Below are 17,212 nucleotides of genomic sequence, written 5' to 3'. Positions count from 1 at the left end.
TTTCCTGGTGGATAAGGCTCCTTCATCTCCTGGGGACTGTTTTAATTACCTCGGCCTTTCCCACAGCCCGTCCTCTTCCTGCATCTGTGGACGCTCTCGGCTGGACCGGGTTTTAGCACAGAGCAGCATAAGGAGCGGCAAGTGGGGCCCGGGCGAGAGTGGCAGGCAGTGCCGCCTGCACCACATGACGTGATCAAAGTCTTCCGTTCCAGTCCGTGTCAGATTTTTTTGCCTTTAACTCTCACACCACCTGGTGATATTCTTATATTTTACTCATGTGGAAACCAGGACTTGTCATGGAATTAGTAAGAGCCAGGTCCAAGCTCAAGGTCTTCTCGACTCCAAGGGACCTGCTCTCAACCTTCCCTGTAGAGAAGTCTGGTCCCTGATCCCAAAGGTCCTCCAGCTTGACGTCCCAGGGTCCTACACTGGGTGATCACCCTCCAGATATCACAGTCACCTTCTGTTTTAGAAGAAGTATAATTTTAAGAAATTGGAATTTTGTTAAATTCTTAGTTGAATGACCTCGGAGTAAGCGTAGCAAAGCTCCTCACTTATTCGTGAGGGGGGCCATTGCCCTGAAGTCTCCAAGCGCAGGAAGCACGCAGGGCGAGACCGACGGCTTTGGCTGACAGGTGGCCACCCTCTGCGTATGGCTTTTTGGGTTGCCAAGGGCCTCCCGCCACGTCCAAAATAACTGCTTCACCAGGCTGCCATGTTATTAGCCATTCCCACCCCTACGCATTCATCTCTTTGGCTTAAAAATTGTCTCTAGAACTCCCTTGATAACCTACCAGTGATAGGAGACTGATTGAAATAAGGCACATAAGCTTTAGCCTGAATGATCTGATGGCATTAGAAAAACTTTGAAATAATAGGAAAAAGATAAATTATAAAGTATTTTATTTAAACATATTTAATAGTGTCTAGTATCTCGTGAAAAAAACCCCAAAAAACCAAGCACTGTTAAATGAGTGAAAACAAGGGACAGGGGTTTGGAAAGGCCGGGTAAGCAGACTTGAGGTGTAGCCGGGGTGGTGACCGGCAGGGAGCAGGCTCAGTGTGGGTGGTGGGCGAGAGAGAGCGGGACGGATCCGGTCACGGGGGTGGTGGTGGGGCAAGTGCAGCTGGTGCCTTCCCTCCGTCACCAGATCAGAAATCAGGCAGACATTTGCCCACGACCTGCTCTCCAGGCACTTCCTGGTTCCACTGTCTTGGGCCATGGTTTTACGTCTTCTGTTGAAACGTACATATTTCAAACACGATGATCACACACCCAGAGAAGCTAAAGAAAGAAACAGATGTGACACTAAGACAGAGGGACAAGCGTTCTAGGCTTCTGCCTTTGCGGGGCATGGAAGCCGGAAGGCTGCGAACTCAAATCCTGGGGAACCGGCTGCAGCGGGTCGTGCAGACAGTGTGAAATTTATGGGCCCCGCACGCAGACGGTTATTCGGCCTCTTGTACTTCCTGTTCCCAAATCCTGTTTTAAGTTGAAAATGGTAGAAAGAATAAATTATGTGATAATGAAAACTTCCTTCCTCTTTTATTTGTGATCAGGAACTACCGTTTGCCTGTGTGTCACGGGGCTGCGGCGGCGGCAGAGCAGGCGTGGGCTCACACGCCTGAAGAGCCAGAGCAAGCAGGGCCAGGCCAACGGGCAGCGGCTGCAGGAGGAGCCAAAGGAGCGGGCTGGGCCCTGGGCTTTTGCAAAATGAGCCCCTTCGGGGCCGAGCACGTGATGGCTCCTGCACATGATGGAGGCTGATGAACAGGCAAGGGCCTCCTGCCTGTGATGGAGGCTCTGGGCCTGGACCCGCTGGGGCTAAAGCAGACCCGCTGCCTGGGAGCCGTGCACCGGCTAGAGTTCCCGAGATGTTGGTCGCCAAGGTGGAAGGGTCACAGCGGCCAGCTGGCAATTCATGTGTGTATATGCCTGACTGGGACAGGATGGCAGACACCAGAAATGGACACACTGTAACTGAGTGTGCTTCAATTAAAAAAAAAAAAAGATCCATTTGGTGATGGACTGGATTCCAAATAGGAAGTGGAGTCCAAATTTGGACCAGATGATGAAATGTGGCCCCTACCTTCTGACAGGCAAGGCCAGGGGTGGGGTGTGGGTGTGTGTGGGGTGTGGGACCCTCCCCTCCTCCTCGGGAGCTGGCGATGTCTATCCCTGAGGCTCGGCTAGCGGCTCCCACAGCAAACACGTGCCGGCACCCAGTCAGCCCCAGCTGTACGCACGTCACCAGGCGTCCGGCTTGTCCCTCCATGCCTGGAGACGGGCCTTTCAGGAACCACCACCTGAGAGCAGGGAACAGAACCCACGTGTCTCTGCCTGCTTACTTTCACTTTAATAAGTGGCTCTGAGAGCCAAGCGGCTTGCCTAACTATTTATTTTTCAGCTAATACCAGGAACCGACTAGAAATACATTCACAAGGAAAACACAGTAATTAATTTGTCACTGAAACCTGAGGGGTCCGGCTCCACTTACAGGTGATAATGAATGTTTTGCATGTAATTAGCAAGAATAATTAGCACCTTCCTGGTAACAAACAGACTGCCTGGTGCTCTGCAAACAAAATTAATTGTCGTCCTAACAGAGGCAATTGTGTCTCTGCTGTCTGACAACGTCCCATATTTGCGCCAACAGCTCCCTGAGACCGCCTGGCTTTGTGAGGGTAGGAAGGGAATCTATGAATTGCACCTCTTCCATCTGCTTCCCAGAAATTTCGGGACCACCAGGGGACTTGTTTGTCAAAACCTGCTAAACAATTTGTAATCTTTGACATGTGTTTCACTGTATTAACGGATGAACTGTTCACATCAACTTACCGGTCAAGCCAGGAGAGCTCCTCTAATCAGTCAAAGGCTGACATTTGAAAACTCCGGCAACTTTTCCCCCCTATTTTCCCTGGGAAAGGAATAGATAAAATGCTGAAGTGGAAATGAGGGGGGCAAACTCCAAGCTGGGTTCTCCTGAAGCCTCCTGAGAGGTCTCTGCCCCTGGAGGGAGGGGTCTGCACGTGGACACCTGCCCATGCTTGTGGGGCTGCATTTTCCAGTCCTTTGAACCATTTCAAATGACATAAAACTTGCACACACACTGGGTTCCTTTCTCCCTAACTTGGAACCATGTGTTTTAAACTCCTAGAGCTTGCAGTTTGGGAACATCATTTTCACGACCGCGAATATTCTCGCGAGGCCCGGGGTGTTCACAGCAGCTGAGAAAGCCTCACTTTAAAGAGGACCCTCCGACAGACTGCGTCCCGAGGGGGCTCGGGGAACGAGGCACCGCACAGCCTGGATGGAACTGGGTGTGGAAGCACAGGCTGTCTTCAGACCCCGTCCCGGGGAGTGGCCCCACTCTTGCTGGGGGCACGGGGGTTCATGTGGGTGCCACGTGGAGACCCCGGGGGGTTCCTCCCGTGCGACTTCTCCTGGAAAGCGTCTGTCTGCCTTCCTGAGACTCGGTTCTCCCGGGGCTGCCCTGGCATCACCTCCAGCCTTCCCACTTCTGCCCTCGTGCTGGACCTGGCCCTCCAGCTGTCCTCCACCCCCTGCCCTTGGCCCCCACCTTCAGGGCACAAAGGCCATCGTGTCAGAGCTTGGCTTCCATCTCTGTCTCAGGTTTCCAGCTCCTGGTTGGTGACTTCAATCCATGCATCACTTTCCTCCAAATGCCACACACTGACCTGGGAGAGACTTGATTCTCCTCAGATGTCTGTTCACGAACCGCCCCCCTACCCCGGAAGCCTGCCATCTCTGGGTGACCTCTGTGTCCTCCGCCCCACCCGGTCTCTAGCCCGAGCCAGCATTTCTGGGTAATGCGTCTTCTCTCTGTTCCTCTTCCTTCCACCTGCCCGGCCATGCTCACGCCCTCCTTGGGACAGTGCTGCCTCCCCACTGGCTTTCCTGTTGTGGGCAAACTGCTTCCCTAGTGCTTTGGTCCAAAACCCGAACTCCTTCACTGAGATTCAGAATTCTCCATATCTTAGCCCCGAGGCGCCCAGACACATCTGGCATGCTGTGGCTCCAGGAAGCCCCCCGGCCAGCCCCGCCCTCCTGCCGCCTATCTCTTCGAAGTCTATTGGCCCCCAGCACCTGGCCTACTTTTCCTTCCCTGCAGAAGCCCCCCCCCCCCCCCACTGGAAGCCCTGGAAACAGTCTTGTCTGCGCCTGGTCTGCTCGCTCGGGGCAGAGCCAGCACCTCCCTGCGTTCACCCTCTGTGCCTGTGATGCTTGTCTCTCAGTCACATTTCTCAGGGCCCAGGACTGCGGCAGATCTTAAAAGTTGCTGATGATTCAGTTTTGTATCAATCATATTTAAAAAAAATTTTTCTTTTCAATCGTTTACTTATTTGCCTTTTTTGGCAGCGCAGCTGATTTGCAGCATGCCCGTTTCCGGTGCACAGCGCAGTGGCTCAGCCGCGTGTGTGGGCTCTTCGCCACTACAGGTCGCCCCACGGTACTGGGCTGCGCGGGAGGGCTGCGCTGTTTATCTAGTCGACGCACAGTGGTGTGTGTCTGCTCACTCCCAGCTCCGGGAGTAGCCCTCCCCCCCGACCTGCCCCTTTGCTGACCGCACATTTGTGTTCTGTGTCTGCGAGTCTCTTTCTGTATTGTAAATGAGCTCATTTGTATTATTTTTTAGATTCCACGTACAAGTGTCACCTGACACTTGTCTTTGACTTACTTCACTTAGTATGATCGTCTCTAATCACGTTTTACTTTCACTTCAAAACAATTTTATCAGCAGAACTGTCTTTTAAGATCATTTCCCCTGTTTGGGGCTCAGCCTGAGGCTCTGGGCCTTCCACTTCCTGGGCTTCGGCGCCTGCTCCTCCCGATGCTGGGCGCCCTGGAGCGAGGATGCTAACTCACGCAGGGGAAAGGGCATGTGCCCAAGGCCGTGCCTCTGGTGCTGCTGTGGACACAGGGGTCATCTGTCAGAGAGTGAACGGAGCTGTCGGGTGGCTGCAGGATTTCCCAGGTCACACGGCTGGAGAGCGGAGAGCTGACTGCAGGTCAGGGAACAGGCTCTAGCCCTTGCCTGCTGCTGACTTGACTGGCTGTGTGACTGAGAAAACTGCTTGCCTCTCTGAGCCTTGCTTTCACACCAGCAAAATCCCCCCATCCTTTCATTCACTGGGTACTCGCTAAGCTCCTACTGAGCAATTTTGACCAGAGGATCCTCACGTAACGGTGCTTGTCTAAGGCGCAGGTCATCCCTGTATGACAACTCACATCACACTGCCCTAAGATTAACTCCACATTTGTCCTCCTCAGACTAAAGGCCTCCGTGGGAGAGGCCACGCCCACTGCCTCCATACTTCCCAGCACCCAGCACAGTGCCCTTGGGGCAGGAAGCGTTCGGCCAATCATTCCCAAGTGACTGAGTGTAGCTGTTAAAGGACAGTTATTTTCCTTCGAGTCTCTGTATAGGATCCGGTCTTTGAGCGCTTCCTTCGGGGAGGTGAAACACATACTCGGTGGAGACTTCCAGCTCTGGTCAGTTGCCTACCAACTGTAAACAGATTGAGTTGTAGCTAATATTCTGGCCCTGAGGCACCTCTGTTGTGTGAATGCACCCTCAGAACTTCGCAGCTGGGTCTCAGTTTGACCACATCTTACATGGATGCCACATCTGTATCTCACTGATCGGGCTGAAACGGTGACATGAGTTTTTGGTTAAAGTCGACTGCGGTGGGGTTTACGTTCCTCGGCACTTGGGAGGAGAAAGGTGCCCCACAAGGGGGAAGACTGCAAATGCCAGAAACGTGGCAAGTGGGGAGAGATGAACCCACGATCCCCCTCCTCCAGTAGACAAAGCTGGGTTTAGCTTCCAGCTGCGTCTGTGCCTGCCAGGCCGAAGTGGCTGCTTGTTTTCTGGCACAGCTAGAATTTGCATGTCCTGTTGATCTTGTTTGCCATCCTTCTGAACTGAGAATGTGGCATTGACTGAATTCTTAAAGTGAATATGGAGATTTTATTAGGCTAAAAAATTACTTTTTTGGGGTGTTGACTTTTTAAAATTGAAGTACAGTTACCATGTGTCAACTTCTGGTGTACAGCACAATGTCCCAGTCATCATGTGCATACATACATTCATAAAAATTACTTCAAAGTATTTTCCTTTCAGTGTTCAGTAAAGATGAGTGAATCAAGAAAGCTTTCTTTTTCTTGGGAATAATCCCAAGCTGGGCTTCCATCAGGTGTTCAGGAAAAGAAAATAAACGTCTGGTTAGATTTTTTTCGTATAAGCACTAAGAACTGTAAGTGTTTGGAAGACCTATGATGCTACAGTAGGATCCGGCACTTTCAGAGTCCCAGGTAAAATGGTAAGTTAGAAGGCTCCCAGGTTGCCTTCTCCCTCACCACGTCCGTGCGACCTGGCTCTGGGAATGGACTTTTTCCTCTTGCTTATGGGGCCACTCCTGTCATTTCCCGTCCTGTGTCAGGGGACGGGACAGGGACCATTGGTAGCCGTCTCGAAAGAGATGCTGTTTCTGGCTGCTGTGAGCTGCTGGGGCAGCTGGGGGGCTGTTTCCTAGCTGGGAGTTTTGCACAAGTGCAGCAGGAAGCCTTGCCACACGTCAGTGGAAACGGACAAGTTCATTTGATGAGTAATCAGACTCTATGGAATTCGTCATTTGAGAAGAGTGTGTTCAAGAGTATGTGAGTCCTGCCCGTCAGAACCGGAACGTCTTTCAGTCGGGGTTTCTGGAAGCACATGCATTAACCAGACCATCCTTAATCTGCATGCGTTTTGTTTTTTCATGTGCATTCAGACTTTGACTAAGAGCTCACAATGAATGACTAGTAGAAGGAAACTAGGTGCAGCGGGTACAGAAGCCAGGAGGTGGACACACTTAGTCTTTGTTATTTTCTGGAAGCAGAGAGTCACATCTGCATGCTTGTTTTCGTACAGTTTTTGGTGCAAGTGATACCTAAAATGTCCATCTTAACTGTATTATAGTCTCCATGTGGGAAACAGTCATAAACACATAACATTTGAAACCCAAATTCTAAAGCTTCCTCATAGTAAAGCTAAAAATCAGCTAAGGAATAGTGAATGACTAGTGGGACAATACAATTAAGTTTTATTTTCCTGAACAGAATCAAGCTGTTTTTCTTGTGGGAATGCTATTACATGACAGAGAACTGGGAGGCTACACCAGACGTTTGGTTAAAGCTCTATTTAGCTTTTAAGCCTTGACTTTCTGAACTTTCAACTTAGGAGTCGAACATTTCCCCGTGTTTCTTTAGCATATTTAAATGAATTCCTCAAGACTCCTGAACTTAACATTGTGTCAACTTACAATAATAAATGGATGTGAAAAGCAGTCAGTGTAAAATCAATCTCTATTTACTTTCCAAAAAAAAAAAAAAAAAATGGATGCACATATGTGCTGTTCTGGAAATTTGTGGCTGCCGGTCTAAGAAGTTAGAAACAGTGGCTGACTTGAATTTGAATCAAAGAGGCTGCTGTTTTAATATCAGAATCCCTGTCCTACCGGAAAGTTCTTCGTGGCAAAATTTTCGATGAGTTTACTTTCAGCGAGAGCATTTTCAGTAGCTTGTACCTGATTCATTGAGCACATGGGGAAGGTTCATCCTCCCCTCCTGATTTCTGTATGAACGTCGTTTTTTAGTATATGAACTCCTTGTGGCAGTGGGATGGGGCCAGCGTGCTCTTGGGTTCCGGACGTAACCACGGCCCCTCCCGTCCCCCAGCCCACACAGTCTTGAACTCAACTTCGTAGTTTGATTTTCCCTGAACCACAGCAATGAACTCAGAAAATGACTTTAAGGTTGAGTAATTATGTCTCCAGGTGTCCGACATTTAAACCTTGACACTGAAACAGGAGTCTGGTCTCTGGATTCACTTATGATGAATGTCCTTGAAATATTCCACTCCGTTCTGCTGCAGGCTGTGCTTCAACTGTGGACATCATTAGGGGATGGAAAAAGGAGTCTTTACTCCTTAATAATTGGGAGGCAGGCGTTGCTGAAAGTGGAAAGGCTTCCCCTTGAGCTGGCGCGGTTGGATCCTTCCCCTTCCACGCCTCTCCCCCAGCCGCTGTCTCCAGGGGACACTGGGGGCCCCCGGTGGTGGTGACTTTCCTTGCCGAAGTTGTGCGCATGTTTATTTACCGTCACAGTAAGCTTCCAAGAGTAGGCCTCCGGGAGCCTTCTCAGTATCCCAAAGGGGTAGGTCAAATCGCCGCAACTCTCAGACTCCAAACGCAGTCACACGAGTGGGCAGCACGCGACCTAGACCATCCACGAGCCAGGCTGAAGTAAATACCACAGCGGTGATGAGGCTGATGCCAGAGGGTGTCCGTCCTTTGCCTCTGGAAGTCTCTGCGTAATGATCTGCTGTGACTGGGGAGACTCGCTGTGTACTTGGATAACTGTTTAGTGGAATAAACTTTCCAGTGGAGTCCCTTTCTTATTGCTACGGTAATCCTCTCCCAAGGAGAAACATTTTGTTGTCTCAGGGATGTCCGATATCTCCTCTGTGTCTGGGCCACAGCTGGGCCACTTCTGCCTCCATTATGTCAAGCACGAGGCTTTGTCTGAGAATCGGTGCTCGTTAGCTGACCTGATGGACCATCTGAAGGACGGGGGATGAGGCAGAACTGGAAGAAGTAAATGAAGTGCTCCAAAAGCAGTTTAGAAAAAAGAATTAGTTCAGACGTCAGAGAAGTCTTTAGCAACAGAATCAAGCGCCACATCTACAGACGGGGCTGGAGGCGTCCCAGGGCCCCATTATCTCACGTCTGTGAACCTTTAAAGGAGCCTCCTGGCGTTCAGGAGTGAGTGTGAGCCCCTGGACCACTCGGCCTGCTTACACTGGACAGATGCCACTGCCAAACTGAAGACCCTTTTCAGTCTCTTCTTCCATCCTCAGGCGACAGTGGCATCCCAGGATGACAACATGCGCATCAGCCACCGCCACTGGCTCAGCCCTTGGCAGCTGCGCCCCAGTATCTGTGCGCTAACGACCCCCTCCCTCAACCAACCCCTCCCTCAACCAACCCACCCAGAGCAGCCCCAGGCGTGGCGCAGTAATTGGCACCAAGTAGGCGATGAATGTGCATTTTCATTTGATGCTCACAAACCCAAAATAAATGGTGCAGAGATGAAGAAACCAGGACCCAGAGAGGGGGGTGCGTTGCCACAGCCTCCATAGGGTGCGTAAGGCACATTTCAAGCCACTGCTGGCCTTTAGTTTCCACGGTGGACTGAACAACCGCACGGGAGGCCCCAAAAGCCCGTCCGTTACTCTCTGGTGTCCCGTCCTCAGTGATCCAGCGTGGAGACCGCACGCGCTGACGGCAGCCCGCCAAGCGCCGTGTTCTAAGGGGAGCTTGCTGCATCTGTACTGGTGGGTTCTGCAGCGACCCGGGAGAGCCACACAGCCATCAGACAAGGAGCGGAGGCACATAGGGAGAATTGACAGCCCAGTTTTCTCAACCAGGAGGTAGCAGGGCTGGGGGGTGGCCTCAGGTGGCTGGAACCCGTGCAGCCACATCTGGGGGTTCTTGCCCTCAGCTGCAGGGTCCAGCGAGGCCAGCTTCTGCGCATGCTCTTCCAGATGCCCGTTCTTACCAGGAATTCACCCCATGGTTAAGGCTTTCCTAGGGGAGGCCTGGCCTAGCTGGAAGTGTTGCAGGAAAATGGGACAGTAATCTGCCTCTGGGCAAGGAATGAAGCAGCACTCTGAGAGCCGGAGAACTTAGGATTTATCACACCAGTGGGGCCAAAAGAGTTAACACCTCAAGGTCTGGACCCAGCCGTATGTTTACACAGGCTTTTATAGGCTGCCAGTTTACACTTTGCAACATCGTATGCAAATGAAGTATAACGAAAGTTGGCTAATTAGGAACAAGCTTTGTAGAAATGGACCAATCAGAAGTGAGCTCCATGCAAATGAAGTGCTACAACTGGACCAATCAGAAGTTAGGGAAATGGACCAATCAGGGGTGAGAGAAACAACCAATCAGGAGTGAGCTCAGGGAACCAATAGAATTTTAGGGGTAAGTAAGCCGTTTCAGAGGCAAAAAGTGAGCTAGAGCCCCTGGGCCAGGGAACCCAATGGTGCTGGCAGGAGAGTAGTGGCCCTGCCTGGGGGTCCTGCCGGTCTTTTTATGGGGCTTTCTGCCTCAGGGGCTCCACCAGGCTGTGTTCCCCACTCCGTCACCCACGCCCCCGCCTCCAGTGTGCAAATCCGACCTCATAGGGCCGCGCACGAAAACATCGACTTTGTGGGACCCCCGGAGAGGAACCGGGCCTCGCGTCTGCGCATCCCGGCCACACTACGGGGTCGGCTGCCCCAGGCCGCCCCGGCACGTGGGTCGGGCTCCGCTTGTGTCTCCGCGTCCATTTTGAGCTGTGGACACGAAACCCGGACACAATGCGTTTGGCAGTCAGTCCGCCTCAGCTAGCTAGAACCTGGGCCACCCCCACACTGGCCTGTCATTCGCCTCTCATCACATCTGGGGCCAGGCCTGCTTTCCAGAAGCCGTGGTCCTACCGTGGGGTGGGCATTGTCACTCCCGGGTCCTGCCTGTCATGTTAGTGTCGCCTTCTTTAAGGATGTGTTTAACCTCCAGATTTGATGACTTGCCTTAAACTCTGGGACTTCCTTCTGTTTCTGATGAGCCATTATTCTTCGAATAACACTGTGAACATTTTGATAATACAAACCTCCTTTCATTAAAGGAAAGGCTTTTGACAAAAAATGCAACCCCAAATACACTTTGTAAATTATGTTCATTAGCAAGAAAACCAAAACACAAAATGCCAAGACTCTGCACTTTCTTTATGTAGCTGATTGTTGGAGTACACACACAGACACATGTACAGACACATGGAAACACACACACACAGGCAGACACACAGACACATACAGACACAAACACCTTTGAGAAAGTTTTCCCCCACAAAGTCCAGGGTCAATTCTAGCAAAGTCTATATGCAGCTTTGTTTTCCACCCCACTACCAAGGGAAGTGGTGAGAAGTCCAGCTTCATGACCGAGCTGGGACAATCCTAGAACAGATAGGGAATTGCTGTATCTTGGCAGGAGGACAAACGGCTCAGAAAGTTGCTGTGGTCTGTTCTGCAAGTGTTGGCTCCTTTGTGCCAAAGATTTCCTAGTCAAATCTCACAGTGTTCAATGGCCTACCCAGAGGTATGTTTTTTATTACATAGCTATCATTTGACCATATGTATAATAAAATAATGTAATAAAACAGTTCACTGTTTAGAGAGAGAATGTTATAAAATGATAATTGTCATGTTCTCAAGGCACGTAAATGAATTTATTACTCAGGACAGATGCAAATGTCGAATACTGTCTGAATAAGAGGAGCCCTTGTGACAACCCTTAATTATTCCTAAAATAAATTTAACATTGATCCGGCTTGTTTTCATGATTTAAAAACGGGAAAGAGTGCAAGGAGTATAAATATGGAATTAAAATAAAGCTCCGTGTAAGGACACTTGGTGGTTGTCAATTACTACGTTCTAATCATTGCTTTGCTAGTAGGTGTGTTTGAGCACGTGTGGTCTATGCACATGTGTGCACGTGTACCTGTGGATGGTGTGTGTGTGCATATACGCAGGTGATGTGTCCGTGTGCATGTCTAGGGCACGCACATGCCATATGCATGTGTGAATGCATGTGTGCACATGGCATGCAAACGTGTATGTGTTTGTGGGTGTGTACAGCATATGTGGTGTGTGTATGCATGGCATGTACATGCACACGTATGCACATGCATGCGTGTGCACACGCAAGTGTGTGAAAGACTGCATGCATTGTGAAGCCAGAAACAATGCAAGTCTGCATATGTGCTCTGGCAGCTGGCTCTGCCTTCCCAGATCTTGCTGTGTTTTGACATCGTCTGAAACAGAAGCTTTATTGCCCCAGGGCTACTAATTGCACAGACCACATTTTTCTCTCCGGATTTCTCATGACATTGTGGGTGACACACAACATTAACGTCCAAATGCTGAAAAAACTTTTTTAATGAGACGACAGCACACACAGCTGTTTTCAGATGCAGATGTTTTCTCATGGTAACCGCTGACTTCCAGCAAGACCTCCTGGAGGGACGGGAGAGGCCGAGGAAGTGGGATGCTCTGGGACCAGTTCCCCCAGCCAGCCCGCCGAGTCCCACCCAGGCCAGGTGCACCTCATCTTCCTAGTTTCATCTCTCTGGCTTTGCTCAGTTTTTCTGTTTTTGCTTTTCTTACTGTTTCACCTTCCCTAATTCTACCCCGTCAAATTCCAGGGTTTTCACAGGATGACACCTGCCACAGCCCCTCCCATTCATTTTTCCATTTCCATCCCACATGCAGGCACTGTGACAAGGACTTTTCATATTTTATCTTGTATGAGCCACACAATAACCCTGTGAAGTGGGCACTGGTCCTGTCTCAGTTCTACTGCCTTACAAAACAGTGCAGGATAAATGTTTGCCCAGGCTCGCTCAGGCGCCGGGCTCGCGCAGACAGACGCCAGGCAGAAGACTGAGGGGAAGCCCTGCTGCGTCTGCTGCCACCGCGTTACGCTGCCCGTCCCCCTCTTCCCGGCACACCTTTAGCCTCCAGACTAGTGATGCATATTCTGAGTTTTAATAAGAGGCCATCTGGTCTCCGGAACTTGCTTCCTTTGTTTCCTATGACTGATCCCATTTGACCAAAGAGGCTGTGATTGTGCTGTGTCTCTTAGCTGGTGAGTTTGTCTCTTGGTCTTTGGGTGTCTTCCTACCATTTTGTTTAGTTCTTGCTTGTCCTGCTTTTATTATAATCCATCCACCCCTTCCTTCTTGCTGTCTTTCCCACACCCCATCCCTTTCATTTCATCTCCTGCTGTGTGGAAATTAAATTTTGTTTCTATTACTTACTGGTTTCCTTTGAAGGTACGTAAAAGACATGTAAAATGTAAAGTAAATCCGTAACTTTCTTTCTCCTCTGGAAGAAATGCGAGGACCTGTAGCGCCGCACGTGCCCGTGTGCTAATGCTCCCCGTCTTTAGGATTAATCTTCTATTTTCTAGACCTCACCAACTGGATGTCACCAAGGTTGCTTTTTATCATTTAGATTTTGCATTTTTATTCAACTCGCCAGTTTCTGTTTGCCAATTTCTTTGCTGGCCACTTCTTCTTATACCCTAGATTTTTTTTGTCTGGAATCATTTCACTTCTTCCTAAAGCTCTTCCGTTAGACATTGTTCAGGTTTTTTAAAATCTGAAAATGTTTTGATGACCATTTTGTCCTTGCAAGAGAGCTTTGCTTGATACACCTTTCTGAGCTGGAAGAAACACCTGTGCACCGCCTGGAAGGCATTCCACTCTCACTGAGCTCCCACTGCTGCTGCTGGGAAGTCTGCTGTCTGCCTCACTGACCTTTTGTTCGTGATCTACATTTTCACTTAGGACGCTACTAAGATCTTTGCTCTCCTTAAAATTGTTCTTCAACTTGTCTGTTTTGAAGAACTGATGTTTTTGTTTTGTTGACTTGCTTCACATACTTTGTGCTGACTTAATCTGTGGTTTCATGCTTTTAACTGATTCTGGGAAACTTGAGCTATTACCTCCTGTGTGTGTCCTGTACGCTACGCCTCTGCACTCTTTGGTGAAGGAGCCAGTTAAATGCATGTTCGAGCTCCTCCTTCTTTCCTCCACATCTCAAGACTTCTCACCTTTCCCCATTCTGCCTCCTCTGTGCCACATCATAGTCATTTTTCAGTTTTACGTTCCAGTCCAGCCAAGGCATGTGCTTCATTTTCCAGGGTATTTTTTCAGTTCTATTTTCTTACGATCCCGCTTGTGACTTCCCTCTTACATTTTAACCTCTGAGCCTCACTGGCGTGTATGTATGTGTGAGGCTGAGAATGCTGAAACACATGCAGCTGCTCTTACTTCAGTAATCAGGCATGTGAGCACTGGCCCAGATTTTCATCCTATGTAACTTCACGGGAACCCTCCCAAGACATGATTCAGATGACTGACCTTAAACAACCGCCTCCCTGTTCATCCATCAATCATTCACAAACCCATCTGTTTCTGAGTAGGTTACTGCAGTTGCACCGAAATACCTAGAATCTGCAGTCCTGGGGGACGTGTGTTGCAATCCTCATCAGTGGGAATTTCCTTAAGGAAATGTTAGCACAGAAAACAAGCCTCTCACAGTCAACTGTGAGTGTATCTTCCATCATCTGCTTTGCCTCCGACAGAGCCAGAGACCATGGACGTGATGAGTGCAAGAGTGGAGCTGGTGGTTCACCCAACAAGGAAAATTCTTCTTGGGATGGAAGAAGCAGCCCCGCGTTTCCCCTCAGCTCACGTGTTGACCGTGAGTGTGCTCTTGTCGCTCGTGCTTGGCTTGCCTCACGTTGCCGAGCTGCCAGCTGTTTCCTTCAGTTGGGTCTGTGTGTCATCATTTAGAAGATGCCTTTGGGTGGAGGCATTTAGAGACCTTCCATAACGTGGGGAGCTTATGTTCAGGAGTGAGTGTGTGGTGCATGCGTGTTGGGTATTTACGGACAGTGAAGCAGGAAAGCATGAAGAAGGTGTGGGTCCCCAAAGCCGTTCCTATCAGTTTCCAGCACCTCCCTCTTCAGCCCACGTCCTTGGGGAGATTGTTCCCTTCCATGGTTTTCAGTGGCACCTGTATGCCATTGATTTTCGAATGTGCATGAACCAGACGCCACACCGGACATACTTCCTGGCCGTCTCCGCCTGCATTTCTCTAGCCGCTTCAAGTGTCGCAAGTACAAACTCAAGATGATCTGTCTTCCTCTTCAAATTAGTTTCCCTCCTTGAATTCTTTTTTCATTGCCGTGTAGTCAGTGTACAATGTTGTGTCAGTGTCTGGTGTCCAGCGTCATGTTTCAGTCATACGTGTCCATGCGTACATTCCTTTTCATATTCTTCTTTATTGTAAGTTACTACAAGGTATTGAATATAGTTCCCTGTGCTGTACAGAAGAAACTTATTGTTTACCTATTTTATATATAGTAGTTAGTATCTGCAAATCCCAAACTCCCAACCTCCTTAACTTCTTCATTCTCTTAGAGATTTTGCAATCATTTAAACTCTTGTCTTCCCTTAAGCCCCTCAGCCAGGTCTGGTTTATCCGTTAGGCTCCATAAGCACACGCCTAGGGCCTATTATCATAATAGGGCCCATGATAGTTTTAGGGGCCCATGAAAATGCTTAATTTCTTTTAAAATATGAAGAAAAGGTGGGGGAGGGTATAAATCAGTGGTAGAGTGTGTGCTTAGCATGCATGAGGTCCTGGCTTCAATCCCCCAAATAAACAAATAATAAACAAACAGATAAATATATAAACCTAATTATCCCCCCAAAACCCCCCAAATTAAAAAAAATGAAGAAAAAATTTAGGTGAAACAATCTGTTCCAATATGTAATACTTATATTTTCATTTGATACCATGACATCATTACCATCATATAACGGGCACATTTTATATAACGTATTACATACAACGTACATTTCATGGAAGAAGGGGCCCGTGATGACAGAGGGGCCCAGCCCGCAGCCACTAGGCCATCGCTGAGTCTCGCCAGCTCTCCCGCTGCGCCTGCCCCTTCCCTCTTCGTTCCTCTCCGCCCGATCAGTTTAATTTAGCCTCTCACGGCCCCACTCTGGACCTGAGGCAACTGTGCAGCCTCGTGAACGTGGCTTCCTTTGCGTGGCTCTGTGGCCGACCTCGGGCGCCTTGACGGCCCCGCCCTCCTGGGCCCCTGGCCCCTGCAGACCCCCAGGTGCCGGTCCCTCGGGCCTCAGGCACCCGCAGGCCCACCCTGGGCTCCCCGCAGCCCATGGCTGGGAAGCTCTCCCGGCCACCTCTCCTTCTGAATTGCAGTGCCAGCTCTGTGTGTATTTTCCCAACCAGTCTCATATTCCTTCAGGACAGATTTTCTTCTCTGTTTATCCCGCGGAGCCTGGCGCGGGGTCGCGCATCTGTTTCATGTAACTGCTTGATTTCCATGCCTGTGTGCTGTTCCTCCAGCCACAGCTCTCCGCCTCCCCAGCCGCCTCTCTACAGCCCACTGAGCTTTCAAAGTCCCACTCAAGGCCTGAATTCTTCCTAAAGCGTTTCCACTCCAGCCCCAGGGACGCCCTCCTCCGCCGAATTCCTGCTGTGCTTCCTGAATGGTTTAGCACCTGGCTTCGCAGCGAGGCCCTTTCTAGAGCGGGAAGGAGAGAAAGCACTTGGGTTACAGCCCTGCCCGCCTTGTAAAGAGATTAAGACCACTTAGATGGGCCTATTTTGGGCCCAGTGTATATTTTTCATAATTAAAAGTGACCAAAGATGAGCTTCATTGGGAAATGCAATGTAGAGGACGTCTAGGCGGCCCAGACGCAGAGCAAGACGGCGTTTGTTGCTGTGGTTGAGGGAATCGCGGCTCGTTGCTTCAGCTAAAACGCGGGCACCCCAGGTCCCCAGACTGCCTTAAGGAACCGACGGCAGCCCTGCTCTGCGTGGTCCCCGGCGGTAACCTAACTCTGCTCCAGGAGCTGGGAGCTGGCCCCACACCTCCTTTCCCTGCCTGATTGCTGTGATTAAGTTTTGCACTTGTAACACAATACTTGGCTCCGCCCCATGACCAGGACCCCAAGGTCTCGAAGCTGTTCAGTTCCTGGATAACTGAAGCAATTCACAAGTGACCTGAAGGTGCGGGAACAGCCGTTACGAACAGCAGCTGGCCGTGTGGGCTGAACGAGGGCTGTTTCTGGATTCCTGCAGTTGTAGGTATGGCGCGGGAATTCTCGCTGTGGCACGAGGGAAATATCTAATGACAGCAAATTGCTTCTTTTGGACCGTTTTGAACCTGGTTTTAACATTAGGGGAAAACACACCATCTCTGCTAAGTGCAGACCAGACAAGGCATTTCAGTGTGTCTGGTCCTGGTGGGCGAGCGTCGAGGCTTCCCCAGGCCCAAGGAACAGTGAAGGTGGATGGGAAGGTCGCACAGACTGGAGTCTTCCGGGACGTCAGCGTAGCGGACCTGGAAACTCCAAAAGCAGGGGGAGTGGGCGTCTGGGGCCTGGGGACCTGGGTGTGGGGACACCCTCCCTTGGGGATCCGGCTCTTGCAGGAGAAGAGGCTTCCGGGGGTTGTTAGGCTGTGCCGCTCGGTGCAGGGAGGCCGTTCGGACCGTA

The sequence above is a fragment of the Camelus bactrianus genome, chromosome 35 (genome assembly GCF_048773025.1).
Source record: "Camelus bactrianus isolate YW-2024 breed Bactrian camel chromosome 35, ASM4877302v1, whole genome shotgun sequence".
In the NCBI taxonomy this organism is placed as follows: Eukaryota; Metazoa; Chordata; class Mammalia; order Artiodactyla; family Camelidae; genus Camelus; species Camelus bactrianus.
This window is presented reverse-complemented; position numbering follows the sequence as displayed.